At 43.1% G+C, this 16,126-nt stretch overlaps 1 long non-coding RNA gene across 2 annotated transcripts in view; it reads left to right on the forward strand.

The window, feature by feature from the left end:
* Positions 1–16,126, forward strand: part of LOC140845186 (uncharacterized) — a 57,641-nt gene that overhangs the window by 12,160 nt on the left and 29,355 nt on the right. For both annotated transcript variants that reach the window (XR_012123951.1, XR_012123943.1), the window contains exon 3: positions 6,344–6,437. This is a non-coding gene — a long non-coding RNA (uncharacterized lncRNA). The remainder of the gene's footprint in view (positions 1–6,343; positions 6,438–16,126) is intronic.

The raw sequence follows: 16,126 nt of genomic DNA on the forward strand, positions 1-16,126 counted from the left end.
AAAAATCCAGCAACATATAGAAAACTTAATGCGTTATGTTTATGGGCTGAATTGTGTCCCTCACCCCTCCCAGATTCACATATGAAGTCCTAATCCCCAGGAGCTCAAAATGTACCTGTATTTGGGGATAAGGTCTTTAAAGAGGTAATTTAGTTACAAGGAGCCCACTGGGGGACCCTAATCTAGTATGACTGGTGTCCTAATAAGAAGAAATTTGGACACAGACACACAGGGAAGAAAGACCTTGTGAAGATACGGGGAGAAGCTGCCCACCTAAGAGCCAAGGAGAGAGGTATGACACAAACCCTTCCCTCATGGTCCTCGATAAAATCACACTTGCCGACGTCTTGATTGGGTCTTTTGGTCTCCAGACATGTTAGGAAATAAGCCTGTTGTTTAAGTCTCCTACTCTGTACTCTGTGATGGTGGCCCTAGCAGACTAATGTGCGTCAAAACCAAGAATTAGTAGAATAAAGACAAAAGTTGTATGATTATTTCAAGTAGTTTAAAGCAGGCATTTGAAAAATTAAAAACTTATTTACAATTTAAAATGTTCTCAAACTAGAAATAGAAGGAAGTGTTCTCAATCTGCAAAAGGGCACCTATATAAGATTTAAAAAGGAAATTCGAATACTTTCTTCTAGGAATGGAGCAGGGCAAGGATGCCTGCCCTTATCACTTCTATATTGTATTGAAGTTCATAGTGCAACAAAGCAAGAAAAGGAAACAAAAGGCATAAATATTATAAAAGAAATGAAACTGCCTTTATTTATAGATGACATGTTTATGTATGTCAGAAACCCTAGGAGGATACAAAATAACAGCCAGAAGGAACAATTCTCAGGATACAAAATCAATATACACAAATAAAATATATTTCTATGAATAGTAGTAAGTATGCAGAAAACAAAACTTTATCAATCATTTGCAATAGCATAAATCTTAAAATTGTTAGGGATAAATTAAACAAAAAATGTGCAAGATTGTTTTACTGAAACAATTGCTGTTCATGGGCTGGGAACATTTACTTATTAATTAAGGCATCAATTCTCCTTAATTTCATCTCTGGATGCAGTGCATCCAAAGTACATCATTTTGGGGGCAGAATTGGCAAGCCAATTCTGAAGTTCATATGGAAATACAAAAGGCTAAGATTAGTCAAAACAATCTTGCAAATTGTAAAGTTAGAGGACTTAACACCTCAAAATTCAAGACTTCAAAATGATGGTAAAAGATATGATAGTGGTATTGTATCGATGATGGAATAGAATAGAGTCTAGAAGTAGTCCTATAAATAGTCCTATAGAGTCTAGAAATAGTCCCACACTATTCTGTGGCCAATTGATTCTGACAAAGGTGTCAATGTACTTCAACGGGGAAAGTTCTAGAACAATTGCATAAACTGGATTAATAAATGAGAAAATTAAAAATGGTGGCAACTGTGGCCCAGAGAAAGTAAATAAATTATTCAAAGTCCACAGGGCCACAACTTCTAATTTGTTGATTTGGTGTGGTTCCTATTGTCCATGATGCTTCCTTTAAGAGTAGTTTGGTACACCTGTCTTCAGTTGGTATGGAATGTAGTCTGAATTTATATGGTAGGTGATTTTTTCCAGTATGTTTTTAGAATCCATTCCACTACAAAGAAACTGAGATTTAACAACAGGCATCCAAAATGGTACATACCCAACTGGCCACATGAATTGTAATCTGATTTACTCTAAAGTCCTAACAGTGGAAATTTTGTTCCTCAAGGGCTGCCTTTATCTAATGCCATTAATAAACATCTTTTTTTATTTTCTGTTTTTTGATTTCTTTGCTTCTTTTGTGATGCCTCTTAAGTTAGCAATGAAAAAGAATATCTTCCAGCAAACTGTCCATTTCTCCTATTTTGATAATTAATGAATTACAATCAGAGAAAGGCAAAATTGGGCATTGAGGCAGATGGACAAGGATTGGCTTGACAGGCAGTTTTGGGTCAAAAAACTCTAGTGTCTCAGAATTGCAGAGTTTTATATTTTCTGACAGCCTGAGTCCATGGGAGATATTTATTTTCTGACTCTGGTTTGGATGCCTTTTGAAATACTTTTTAAAAAATATTAGGTAGAAACTCATGTAAATATGGCAGAGCATGAGAAAAGAAAATACATATAATAAAGGATGTTTGTGGAGGCAGGACAAGATAGGGTAGGCAGACAGATTTAAGACAACAGCAAGAGTTACAGATTTTAGGGCTTGTGGGTTCATGTCCTACATCTGCCTGGACATGACTTCTGACCTGTCAGTGAGATGCTTTGTGGAACTCTTCTACTGCATAGATTGGAACATTTCCAATACTTTGGGACTATACAATAGTATTTAAGTAATACTGTAAAAAGTATTTAAATTTTTACTCAATTATTATTTCCTCAGTAGTTATTTCATAGGAAAATAGTATACTAGATATGGGAAAGAATTTTGCGATCTTGTTATCCAGCCAAGTACAGAATACAGATGAAGCAATGAAGGCCTAGAAAGGTTAACTGGCCTGACCAGGCAGAGCAGCAGGTGTGGGACAAGTCCACATGCTGTGATATCAAGGACAGCGCTGCTCTCGTTATATGCTGTCACTGTACAGCAGCTTTGATTTGTTATCCCCCAGTACACACAGGTAGTTTTAATGGTATAGAAGAATGTTAAAGCGGAATTTCTGGTCTTGGTCCTTAGCTGAGAATTATACACATTAAAATGAGTTGTCAGCACCTCATTGGTGGGGCTTGTTGATACGGGGCTAAGCAGTGGTCCCAGGCCCGCGGCACCTCCAGCCATGGGGCAGGGGTGCTGCCACTGAGATCTCCCACACAGAGGACACCGACCGCTGGCCACTGTGGCACCAGTCCACTAAGACCTTTTGTCACCTTCCCTTTTCTGGCTCCTCTGGCCTCAACCCCAGAAGAACCACAAAGAGCTCCTGAGTGGGAGAAGACATTGAGAAAGGAGGAAAGAAATCCCTGCTCCAGGCTCTTGAGGGTGGACAAACTCTGCGCTGTAGGAAAGGGAGAAAGTTAGATGGATGACAAATGGAAAGTTTTAATGCCTGATTATGGGCCATTTATTAATATTGATTTATTCATTAGTACCCAGAGTACCCAGAAAAAATGATGGGTTCTTCCCATGTCAGGGTGGGGAAGAGAGACCCACCAGAGCAGCTGAAAGAGAGCCGAGGAGAGAAAGTTACTTTCTGCTTGGGCCCAGCCGAGCCCAGCTAGTCCAAGACAGTGGTTAAATTCTCCTGGGTCTTTGCACACTCTTGAAGTATTCATACAAAGTTCATCTGCTTTACACTTGAATAGGGGTGGTTTCATATTCAGGTGGGTTTAAGGGTTGGGGAAATGGTTTAATCTGTCTTCTTGGAGATCACATGGGGCTAAACTTATTGGAGTATGACTGAGCAGGCTACTCTGAAAGAAACGAATTTCTAGTTCAATTTCCTGAAATATGTTCAGTCCAGTTTACTAGGCAATTAAGCTCCTGTGATAGTGTTGGTCATTGATTGGGAGGGGTGCTTTTCAATGCAGGTGGTCCTAAATGGGAAGGAGCACAGCTTCTCTGCTCTCTTGGAATTACATGTCTCCACTTTTGTAAACCGAGAATTCTGGTAGTTTCTTAAATCATTAAAATTTCTACAATTATATTAATGTGGTAAAGAAAAAATAACAAGAAGACTCTTCCGTAAACGAAACATGTAAGAGCTCCAGACTGTGTATAAAACTGTTTGATTCTAGTTAATTCCAGGAAACAATAAAACCTTTAAATTCGACATTATTTGAAACTGTTACAATCCCTAAAGTCTGTGGGGGTTCTGTGCTTTAAATTTTTACTCAATTATTATTTTTAGTTTCTGGGGAAAGTGTATTTTTAGCTTTCAGAAAATGCAATGATTGTACAAATTCTTTTCAGCCCTGGTAATGTGGTTGGCAGCCTTTCTATCTGTGTATGTAGCTGGTGGGAACATAGCTTTCTGATGAATTATTCTCTTTTCCATTTGATAAGAGCCTTTAAAACATATATTGTTCTTTTTCCAAATAGAAGTGGGTCATTACTTCCCCTACATTGTTTCCTCAAAAAGATGAAGTCTTTTCCATGAGCTACGCAGATAGCACTATCAGCTTCAAGCATATAATCAAAAAGGCTGTATGTTGGATCATTGTTTTCTAAATCAACACGTGACTCTAAACTTGTGAAGTGAGGGTTCAGGGCCACGCTTTGCTACCTAAGGCTCTGTCATATTTCCTCACTATACTGGAGGATTGCATCCTTATTTCCCAGTCTGATTTATTTGCCCATCCAGATTTATTTCTACTTTACTTTCTGTCCTAGAAGGCTAGATTTTTCAAACTATACAAGCTGGTTCCTTTGATCTCTAGCTTCTCATTGGGTCTGGCTAGTGGGGAGCACCAGCAGGAAGGAGAGAAGGAGGGGTTGAGTCCGCGGAATTTATTCTCATGCCTCCCTGTCAGTGCAGTCAGGGCTGGTAATGCACTGCTGTAACTTGTTCTGGATCATTGCATTGTCCCTGTGGGGACACCTCTGCCCCTACTTTGTAAGTCATCCCTTGGCTATATTCTCCTCAAAATATGCACTTTGAGACACTGTCTTTCCTTCTACCTGGAACCCTGACTAATGCATTTTCTTTTCACCATTTCTTCTCTTCGTGACAAAACTGACAACATCCATTCCAATCCCCAATGACCTCTGTCACCACTTACCTGAAACCTTCTCTGACTCTTTTCTGGATCACTGCATCACTTTTTAAATTCTATTACGGGCCTTCGATTGTAAACATTGCAGCACAAAGATTTATATTTCTATCAGCACCCCTTAGACCATGAGTTCTTCCGGTCCAGAAACATCTGTGTGCCCTTGTCCCATGATAAAGAGCCTTTATCAAACCTTTTCTAATGTACATGTATTTTCCAATGCCTGCTTACAAAAATGTGTGTTGGGAAAGGTTTGATGAAATGCACACTAAGATGAAAGTAAAATGGGAATAATTAGTTAGCTGTTTGCTATGTTCTCCTATAGTGATTTTTATTTTAATGGGGATCAATATGTCATATGAATGAGCTGATATGATTAAATCATGTCAATAATATAGAATTCAGGGCTCCAGAAATTGTTGTTGGTGAGATATTTTGAAGAAAGGAAGCCATTTGAGGTCAACATTTGCTCCAATATTTTGCCAGTGTCTTTTCTGCATTGTGAAGTGGGAAATGAATTTGGTGGCCAGAGAGAGCTAGGTTTAGGTCCCAGTTCTACTTTGTAAAACCTGGATGACCTTAGGAAAATGATCTTGGTCCCACAGAGTTATTTTGAAAACTTGCAGTAACTTTTTTTTTCTCTCCAGAAGCAGACTAGGTGCATAACAAATGTTATTCATTTGGTAAATATTAGTTTATTTTCTCTTCTGTTCTTTCAAACCAAATCACAAAGGCCAAGAACTGTAACCCAAAGCAATGAAGAACCACAGCAACTAAAAAGCCTTGGGGATCAGTAGTCATAACAGTAAAGCTAAAACTAGTTCTGGGTTTTTAATTAGCTCTCCAGTGTGGCTTCCTTTGATTTGCCAAATGTAAGCAGCTTCTCTGGGAGCTGAAAAACCTAAAAGCACATTTGTTTATCCCAGACTATTACTTGGATCAGGAATTAAAATCCTGGGACTCAGATTCCCACAACAAAACATTTAAAATGTAACTTGATATTTATAGTATTTGTTAAAGCCTAGGCCATTGCTCATTTATTTAGCCAAAGTAGCATAGTTCAGTATCTTAGAATCACAGATTCACAACAAAAATGAGGACAAGGAGGCCTTCTCTTTGGCCCATAGAGCTAGTTGGTGACAATGACATGACAAAATCATATCTCAACTCCCTTATCTAGTACTCTTTCTAGCACATTGTTATTATTTAGTTATTTATTTTTTTGGCCAGGAGAAAATGATACTGAAAAATTCATTTGTGATTGTTAGCATTGATAGTTTTAAGAATTGTGATGCCCTTTTTCTGTGAGCTTGGGCAGACTGTATACATTAAAATGAGACCACTTACCTTATGGCATGATTGAGATTGAGAATAATAATGAATTTGTGCAATACCAAAATAGCCTGGCAGTTCCATCAGTTCAAGGAAACAATTAGGAAACTTAGAGAAGCCATTAGCCCCAAAGCTAATTTAACTGAGTGAGCCAGTTTATTCTAAAAACTGTGTGATTTGTCCTGAGTGGATTGCATCCTGCTAGGAGAATGTGTCTTAGGATTTGCCAGTGGGTGAATCATTCCATTCATTTCAATGAACTTCCCTTTCAGATCCCATTCTCATCAGACAATTGCCTGTGTTAAGGTAACTGCAAGAAATGAACACAGCTGGAGGAGATAGAACCATCCTGCTGCTGTCTTCTTGGTAGGTGCTCAATAAATTTGTATTTACCTAGGTTGGATGTGCATGGCTTCACTTCCTGAATGTGTACTTTTGTACTGAGCTGGCAAACCAAAGTGGCGTCTCTGAACTTTCAACCAAGCTGTGTTTGTGCTAGTAAAGCTGGAATTATTTTTAAGTTGGAATGAAATATAAGAGAGACAACATTTTAGGACAAATAAAGTTACCTTTATTATCAAAGGTTGTACCTCACTGAAACTAAAGATGTTGATTTTTTTTGGCTTGCTTTCTCCATTTCCAATTCTACAGTAACTAATAAAATAATGACACTGATCTATACCCCCAGCTGGGAGGAACATTTATCCTGGCTTGAGATTCATAGAGATGGATTGGTGAGGGCACTGGGTTACAAACAGGAAAGACCTTTATTGAAGGATTTTTATTAGCTCTCCTAATCACTGGGGGATGTGGAGAAGCAGGTTAAGGCTGAGCTTTCTGAGCAGTTTGCAAGAATATTGTCTTATTGCGGTCACTACCAACTGTGGTGCGATGTGCAGCATCACCAAGAAATAAATGCCATTAACTCAAATCTTCTGCAACTACCACCATTGCCAGGAATACATACTTGTCTTTGGAAACACCACCATACAACCACTCCTACTTCTGCAAACTGGGCAGCTCTACTGACATCTGCAATTTACAGCAAAAGTGGAAGCTCCGCACAGACCCTGTTTCCTCACATGGCTCACATCTGTACTGCATTCCTGTTCGTGTGCAAATGCTGTATTACATGGAGAAAAGAATAATTCCAGTTAGGGTGATTGCTTAGGCAGAACCTCTCCACCTTGGGCTTAAATTGCAATTGCCTGGATATTCATTAAAAATGATTATGTCTTCCAGGATTCTGATTGAAGTTTTCTGGGGAACAGAAGTTTTTTTAAAAGCACTCAGTTGATTCTAGTTGACAGCTGGAGATTGTAAACCAAGGTATGATAGTTAAGTTCCTATGTCAGCTTGCCTGGGCCACGGGGTGCCCAGATATTTGGTCAGACATTATTCTGGATATGTGTGTGAGTGGTTTTGGATGAGATTAACATTTGAAATGGCAGACTAAGTAAAGCAGATTGCTCTCCCTAATGTGGTGGCCTTCATTCATTCAGATGAAGGCCTAAAGAAAACAAAAAGCCCAAATTCCCTCCAGCAAGAGGGAGCTCCTCCTGCCTGAATGCTTTACCTAAGTGTCTTGCCAGACAGTTTCTCCATACAAGTTCACTCTGAGTTCAGTGAGACAATAACAACAATGGAGTGTTGCAGGTAAAAAGGGTTTATTTCAAGCTCTATTCTCATGGTGGTAGATGAGTGCTAGAACCACTGCCTCTAGCAAAGTCACAACCCATCTCTGTCTCTGCCTCTGGGAAGAGCACTGGGTAGAGCTCTTTATGTAGCAACACTGACAATAATGGCTCATTGCCAATGGGTGTGTAAGCATTAGGCTAAGCAGTAGGCCAATTGTATTATCAAGTAGATTAGGGTCAAATGAGGACTCTGGCCATAGGAAACTTCCATTTTCCCTACACTGCACCCCTCCAGGATTCTCACCTCACCATCTACGTGCCCTCCATCTTTCTGTGTGAGAAAGCTGGAGCATTGAAACCAGATTCCACGACAGGAACAGAAGCTACAACAATATACAGAATAACAACAAACATTATAATAATCCTCAAACCTGAGGAGATTGATTGCCACCAAGTGGTCATTCCAGCTGTATTCAAACCATTTCTACTGAGATGAGTTCATAGCTTGTACTTTCCGTGGGAGAAATCAATCTTCTGCAGTGGTTCCTGTGCAAGAAAGCTGGAACCTTGTAACAACAAAAATTATAATAATAGTCATCCTCAAGTCTGAAGAAAGTGATCATCACCAAGTGGTCATTCCAACTATATTCAAACCAGTCCCAGTTCACAATTCACACTTTCCATAAAGGCTAGTAGCAGACCAGATAAGGAGCTCCATGCACATGGAGTAAGTTTTTGCTAGGGTGTGTGTCCAATCTACAATTATTTGATTAACCTTAAGAGCAATAACACACATGTTTTAATGACACCAACCAGGCAAATCTTGTCCATCAGGTGGGATGCCTGCAAGAGAATGGTCCTGTGATAGGACCATGGCAGGAAGGGGGTCCTGCTTAGGTCTAGTATACCGTAATTTTACCCATCTCTCTGTAGGGGTCACTGAGGGGGTCTATGTATAGTGCTACTGGAGGTGCATGCACCAGCCATAAAGATAAAACAAAACTCCCTGGTAAGATGCTCTTACCTGCCAGCCAGTTAGGGTACACTACTGTGATCTTTGGGGGCTGCTCTGCCTTTACTACAAGAATACACAGGAGGCTAGCCTCTAGGCCTTGTCCCAAAGGTGCCAGGAGGGCCAGCTATTGCTGGTCCATGTGTCAAAACATCCAAGGCCATGTCCACTGAATGAAATCTCTGGGGTTTATTGCAGTCAGTGTTGGCAGCAAGATATTCTGGTAGCCAAATCCCAGCTTCAGCAATTCCTCTTTGGTTCATACTTGTAGTTGTATAGGGGAGGTAGGAATTGTGCCAGCATGTCTATGGGGATAAATGCCCCTTTCCAGGCCTTCTCATTTTAACAGCATAACATTGTAAGAGGACCGCCCATCCCCATAGAATACTGGTGTCTGACTTCAGGCCAGATTTTAACAAACTATTGTACCTCTCTATCATGTCTGCCACAGTAGGATTATATAGTACATGAAACTTCCACTTATACCTAATTGTTGCACCAATTACTGTAGTGTGTGTCCAATAAACTGGGTGTCTTGATCACTCTCAATTACCTGTGGTGAGCCATAGGCTGCAAAGAGACACTCTGGTCCTCTTTTGGACATTCGCAGGTCTGTGAAACATGCAGAAAAAGCAACCAGAAGTCCAGTAGCTGTGTCCACATCAGGCATGACATATTGATACCTTTCTGACACAGGTAGAGGCCCAATATAGTCTATCTGCCACCTGACGAAGGATATTAGCCCCTGAGCTATCATCCCAGGTTGCTGTGGGACCCAGTGTAAGTCCCTCTTAGAGCACACAATGCACTCCTGCTGGGTTCTGATGACTTCTTCAGAGGTTAAAGGCAGTTCAAACTGATGGGCTACAGCTCACATTGTCTTCTGCCCTGCATGCAACAACTGTTGATGTAACCATTGGGCCATGTCAGAGGTAGGCTTTCCTTCTGACCAATGTACCTAGGCCAATTTATCTGCTTCATAATTTTGGGGGGATACCTGGAGCAAGTGACCTGTCACATGGTTTACTGCAACTGTTTTAGTCTGACCAGAGGCCCATAAGTCTTGCCACAACCCTTGCCCCCAAAGGGGTTGGTGACTTATCATCCAGCTGGCATGGTACCATGTTGGGAGTCACAGAGTCAAGCCTCAATAGATGGCCCAACTGTCAGTGCAAACAAGTAGTAGGGAGGGCTCCTGGGTGATCATGAGCCATACTGCCCACAACTCTGCCCATTGACTGCTCTTCCCCTCTCCATCCTCCATCTATATTGTCTCAGTCTTGGAGAGAAAGCTACAGCCCTCCATTTCAGAGGCTGCCCATGGCTAGGGCCATCTGTGTACCATGCACCTTTAGGTATAGTGGCTCTTCCCTCCTTTTAAGGGTTCTCTGCTACTAATGACTCTAAAGCAAATGCTTCCTGCTTTTCACTGGTATATGTCACTGGCTCCAGTGACATATTAGAAGCATTAGAGTTCTTCACTTAAGGGGCTAGTGGGGAGGCACTACACTGCTGTGGGTATGCACCCCACTTGGTCAGTGTAGGCATCTGTGCCACTCTACTCTGTGACTTTTTGTGTCCAGTCTTGTACCTATCCTGCAATGTGACAGGTGGTTATTACCATTATTGGGGCCCTTCCAGTGATGTGTTCTGTGCCCAGCAAGGTGTGGTATACAGCAGCCAATTGTTTCTCTATTAAGGTGTACCATACCTCTGTTCTTTTCCAGGGTAGGGACCAGAATCCAATAGGTTGGTGGGTTTGTTCAAGCCTCTGCCAGAGACCTCAGCCATAACTGTCTTCAGTCACATGAACATCCAGCTCACAGGGCTTTGAGGGTCTATCACACTCAAGGCCTTCATGGCCTTAACTGACTGTTTCACAGCTGTAAAAGAGTAGTACATGTCTCATCCCAGTACCACCTGAAATCCTTTCATACTAAATTGTATATGGGCTAGAATTTGTGCCAAGTTCAGGGCAAACACTCTCTGGTAGCCTGAAATATCCAAGAACTCTTGTAATAGTGCCACAGTTGTAGGGGTAGGGAAGGCCTGTACTTATCTATGATTGTTTCTGAGTTGACTTTAGTTTTACCTGACCAGAAAACCCCCAAGAATTTGACTGACAAACCAGGTCCCTGAAACTTTGTGCTGTTCACAGCCCATCCTTTCTCCTGTTGATGATGCAACAATCTAGGTGCTGCACCTTCTAGGTCTGTAAGAGAATCCGAAGTAAGCATGATGTCATCAATATAATGGTACAGCCACACCATTGGCAGTTTCTCCCATGCTGCCAAGTCCTGGGCTACAAGTCCATGAGAGATGGTGGGGCTCTGGAAGTACCCCTTAGGACAGTGAAAGCCACGGCTGTCCTTCTGTTCCTGACTTTCCTGTTCTATGTCAATGGGAGAGAAGACATGAACAAGATCTACAACATAATGATATGTACCTAGTTCATGACTGAGGGTGTCCACAAGGCCTGCAATAGGGGGCATGGGAGGCATTATGGACAATACAGGAGTCCATATACCATGGGAGATATGACTTTATTCAATTCTCTGTAACCCATGTCATATGTCAGGAGCTGTTGAGCTTTTCTACTGACCACACCAGGGAATTAAAAGGGCTTTATATGGATGGGCTTTATAATACCTATCTTCTCTAGTTCCTGGAGGGTTTCTCCAGTTCCTTTATGTCCACCAGGCAATTTGTATTGTATCCAGACACAGGCAAAACTATAGGTGGGTGCTTAGCATGTCCCTTCAGAACAGCCTTTACCCACATTTCCTCATTCTGAACTCGCCTGCAGTGGTATGCAACCATAGGCCCTGCAGGATATCCATCCCCAAAATATATTTGGGGATGAGAGAGATATACACAGTATACTCCTTTGCAGGTAGATGCCCTATTCCCAATGGGATTTGAGCTTGTTTTAGTCTGATAGCCTTACCTTCATATCATCTTTAACAGTGGAGGTTCCAGGAAACCATTCAGGGTTACCATAAGTCAGTGAGCATTCAGCTCCTGTGTCTACCAGAGCCAGGATATGTTGTACATTCACTGGGGGCCAATGAATTGATATTTTAACATGTAGCTGCCAGTCTCCACCTCATTGAAGGTGGGTGCCTTAATGCTCCCCTCATTCAGCCCATATCACCCAACTGTCTTCCTGTGATGGTCCAGGCAAGGTCAGCTCGCTATCCAGCAGGAAGTCTTGTAGCCACACAGGCTGGACTATGGCGATGTATCCAGCCTCCACTTCTTGGTCTTCATTGGCCAAAACCTCTGCTCCAGTTTCCATTGTTGCCACAGTTCTAGTAAGATTCTATTTGACTTCCCATCTGATTTCTCTCTGAATGCTCCTGCCCCTATTAAATCAATCCACATCTGAGTCCTCATGACCTTCATGGGGCACTTTAAGCCCTTCTCCTGAGTAGTAAGCTGTACTCCTTTCCATGTCCACATTGCTTCAGCCTCCCCCAAATCTGTCACAGTACAGGTAACTGCATTTATGGGTTTCCCTATGTGAGGTCAAGGACAGCCACTAGAGCCCAAAGAGGGACAAGGGAGCCATTTGCAGCACCCCATCCCTCATCCCCACAGTAAACAGCTTCTTGTTTGGGTCATAATTTACTGGGTTATAAATGGCATTTTCCATGCCCAACTCCCATAACACCTGTTGGAGCTCAGCATATGTCTGCCTTCTAATGGAGGAAGATTATAAGTAACTGATTGAGCCATGCAGTGCAAAGGGTGGGCATCAGCCATTCAAGGAGGGAATGGGTCTCAGGGGTCTGGTGTGCATTCTGCAGTTGTTGCTGCAAGGCAGGATGAGCTGTCAGGGAAGCCAGCTTTCCCATCTCTGATCCAAACAGAATGATCCTATCCACCCCTACATCCTGTTGCAGGAGCCAGGCTGATATGAACTCCATAGGCTTCTGCGGAAGTGAGGAGCCCAAATCCACCAGCTCTACCTGTGTATAAAGGTAGAACATAGAGTGCTCCACAACCTGGGGAGAGTGCTATACCTTTCCTGGAGGAACCTTCTGTTGCTGTGTCTTTATTTTCTTTCTGCACCATCTACAGGAGAAAGGATGGGCTATGAACAACCAGGTGGGATTTTAATAGAAGAGGGCACTGCCTCTACCTCCTTGTTCTTCCCCAGCATCTCTGCTATTTCCAGGGCTGACAGCAGCTCTCTTGCCACTCCACAAAGCACCTCCTCTGCTATATCCATTGCCTTCTCTACAGTGCCTTGCAGCAATGCTACTTGTCTTCAATGCAATGTCTTCAACAACTCTCTTACCTTCACCTTAGGACCTTGCATCTGACATTCTTGTGCTGCCTCTTCTTGTGCTTCTTGCAAGACTACATCACTCTGCCCTATAGCCTCCACCTCTTCCACAGTGCCTTGCAGTGTCACTGCATCATTCTGCAAAGAATCTTTTACTTCCTCTGTAGCACCCAGTAGGCTGTGTCCTTGCGTCGCCTTTTCTCATGCCTCCTGCAGAGGCACGTCCCTCTCCTTCTTGGCCTTCATTTCTTCCACAGTGCCTTGCAATGATGCCCTCTCATCAGCAAATCTTTTACCTTCTCTGAAGCATCTCACAGACTGCATTCTTGTGCTGCCTTTTCTCATGCTACCATTCTATCCTGTTCCTTCTCCATAATGCCCCACTCTGATGCCATCACAATCATCTATTTTTTTCCTCCTTCATCTTTACCTCATTTTGTGCTTCTTGCAGGAGCACATTCTTCTCCTTTATGACCCTTCTAAACACTGTAAGGAACAGCCAACTCACAGTTCCTGCTGCCACGTGGGCACTGTTTCTCCTGGGCCCCTGCCTATTTTGCAGAGGGCCTCCTCTACTGTCTTGGGCATCACCTTCACCTCCCCACAGCCCTGGGAGGCAAGCCACCTTGCACCATATGCCCACTGGGGGTTACCTGGGTTTCTTCCCATCCATAGGGGCAGCCTGTTGAAGTACCCTTCCCATGAAGGCAGCTTATTCCATTTTTGATTGGCAGTGAATATTGCTGACTATGCCAATGTCTTGCTGGAAGGTTTCAGGCCAAGGCAAGTTCACTCTGGATTCAGTGAGACCAAATAACAACAGTGGAATGTTGTGGGTAAAAGGTTTTATACAAAGCTTTATTTTCAAGATAGCAGGTCAAGTGCTAGAATCACATCTGCCTCAGGCAAGTTTGCAATCTATCTCCCTCTCTTCCTCCAGGCAGAGCACTGGGTGGAGCTCTTTATGTAGTAACAACAACAACAATGACTCATTGTCAATGGGTGTGTAAGCATTAGCCTGCAAAGTAGGCCAGTTACATCATCAAGTAGATTAGGGTCATGTGAGTATCCTGGCCATAGGAATTTCCATTTTCCCTACAGGATTTTTCCTGAACATGAACTGAAACATCATCTATTCTTGGGTCTTGGACCCTCTGACTTTTGGGCTAGAATTTATACCATTGGTCCTCCTGGGTGTCCAGCTTGCTGATCTCAGATCTTGAAACATCTCAGCCTCTATAATTCTGTGACCAAATTCTCTCTCTCTCTCTCTCAACTATATATATATATATATACATTTATATTGTTCCCTTTCAATGGAGAACCCTGACTAATACTCATGGATTTGGGGTCCAGCTTCTTATCAGCTCCAACACTGACATTCATTCAGGATAGATTTTAGGCCCTCAAAAATAACAAGGTGTTGTTCTGTTAGTCTGCTGCTGTTGATGAGTGGCAGGAGAAGATCTAGCGTAGGAGGTACTGGGACATGCACATAACTGATAATGAAAGCATACCTCATATATGCCTGGATGTGGCATATGTTCATTGGCACTAGGATGCAAGAAAACTGGCTTTGAAAATGTTGGAAGATTGAACAAGTTAATCCTTCAAGAGCATACCCTTTAGCAGAGGTCCTGTGATATTTGACAGGCTGTAGTGATGGATAGATGTAATGTGGAAAGATCATAAAGAATCATCAAGATTAACAGGTAAGCAGGGGAGCCAAGATGGCAGTATGAGTAGGGCAGCGGAAATCTCCTCCCAAAACCATATATATTTTTGAAAATACAACAAATACAACTATTCCTAAAGAGAGACCAGTGGAAACAGTACAACAACCAGGCTACATCTGCATCTGTGAGAACTCAGGACCTCATGAAAGGGGTAAGATACAAGCCACTGCCCGGCAGGATCTGAGCACTTCCCCCACCCCAGCTCCCTGGCAGGAGGAAAGGAGTCAGAGTGGGGAGGGAGTGGGATCACAGGACTGCTAAATAACCAGCTCTAGTAATCCACACTGGGAGCGCAGACACACATTGCATGGTGTGCTGGATATTACGGAAACAGAACAGTAAAATCTGTGAGCGGGTCCCCACAGCCAGCTCTCAGGGACAAAAGAAAAGTGAGTGCTTTTTGAAAGTGTAAAAGGGACAGGGGCCTCACAGCTAGATGGAAGTGTCCCGGCACACTCAACCTAGCAGGCTGGGATTTCTGAGGAACTTCGGGTGCCCCAGACCCCTGAGTGGCAATGCACCCCTGAAGCCCCTCATGGTGATAGGCAGCCTGCCAGTTGTTCCCCTGGCCAGCACAGACCTGACACAGGCAGAGAACAGCCTTGCACGCCCATGGCGGCCGAGTAGCCAGAGAGTGGCAATGTGCACCAGTGGCGGCGGAGCAGCCAAAGAGTGGCCACGCCCACAGCAACTGCCCAGAATGTCCTCCCTGTGCGCAGCCACCCAGGCCAGACCCAGAGGCCGCTGACGGTGCACAGCAGCCTGGCACAGGCAGAGGAAACCGAGGCAAGGCGTGAAGGGACACTGTTCCTGCAGGAGAGCACACCTGGCATGCCTGCCACTCCCCACAGGGCTCTCGGCTACCCTGACAGTGAACTCACCCACGGCAGCTTAGGGGATTAATCCGGAGGCTGCTCCAGGAGTGTGGGTAACCGACATGGGTAGCAAAGAAGGGCAAGGTGACCAACAAGCAGGAAAGGACTTTGTTCTCCCAGCTGACACATGCACTACCTGCCTACAGCTACCGCTATTGCCATGAAAAGGCAGAAGAATTTGGTCCAGGCCAAAATTACCCAGATAACTCTAGAGAGAGGGCCTGGGGAGATAGGTTTAATCAATCTTCCTGAAAAAGAATTCAAAATAAAGGTCATAACCATGCTGATGGACCTGCAGAGAAATATGCAAGAGCTAAAGAATCAAGTTGGGAGGGAGAATACAGAAATAAAACAATCTCTGGAAGGACTTAAGAGCAGACTGGATGAGGTGCAAGAGGCCGTTAATGGAATAGAATTCAGAGAACAGGAACACAGAGAAGATGAAGCAGAGAGAGATAAAAGGATCTCCAGGAATGAAAGAATATTAAGAGAACTGTGTGACCA

This window comes from Manis javanica, chromosome 2, assembly GCF_040802235.1.
Source record: "Manis javanica isolate MJ-LG chromosome 2, MJ_LKY, whole genome shotgun sequence".
Taxonomy (NCBI): domain Eukaryota; kingdom Metazoa; phylum Chordata; class Mammalia; order Pholidota; family Manidae; genus Manis; species Manis javanica.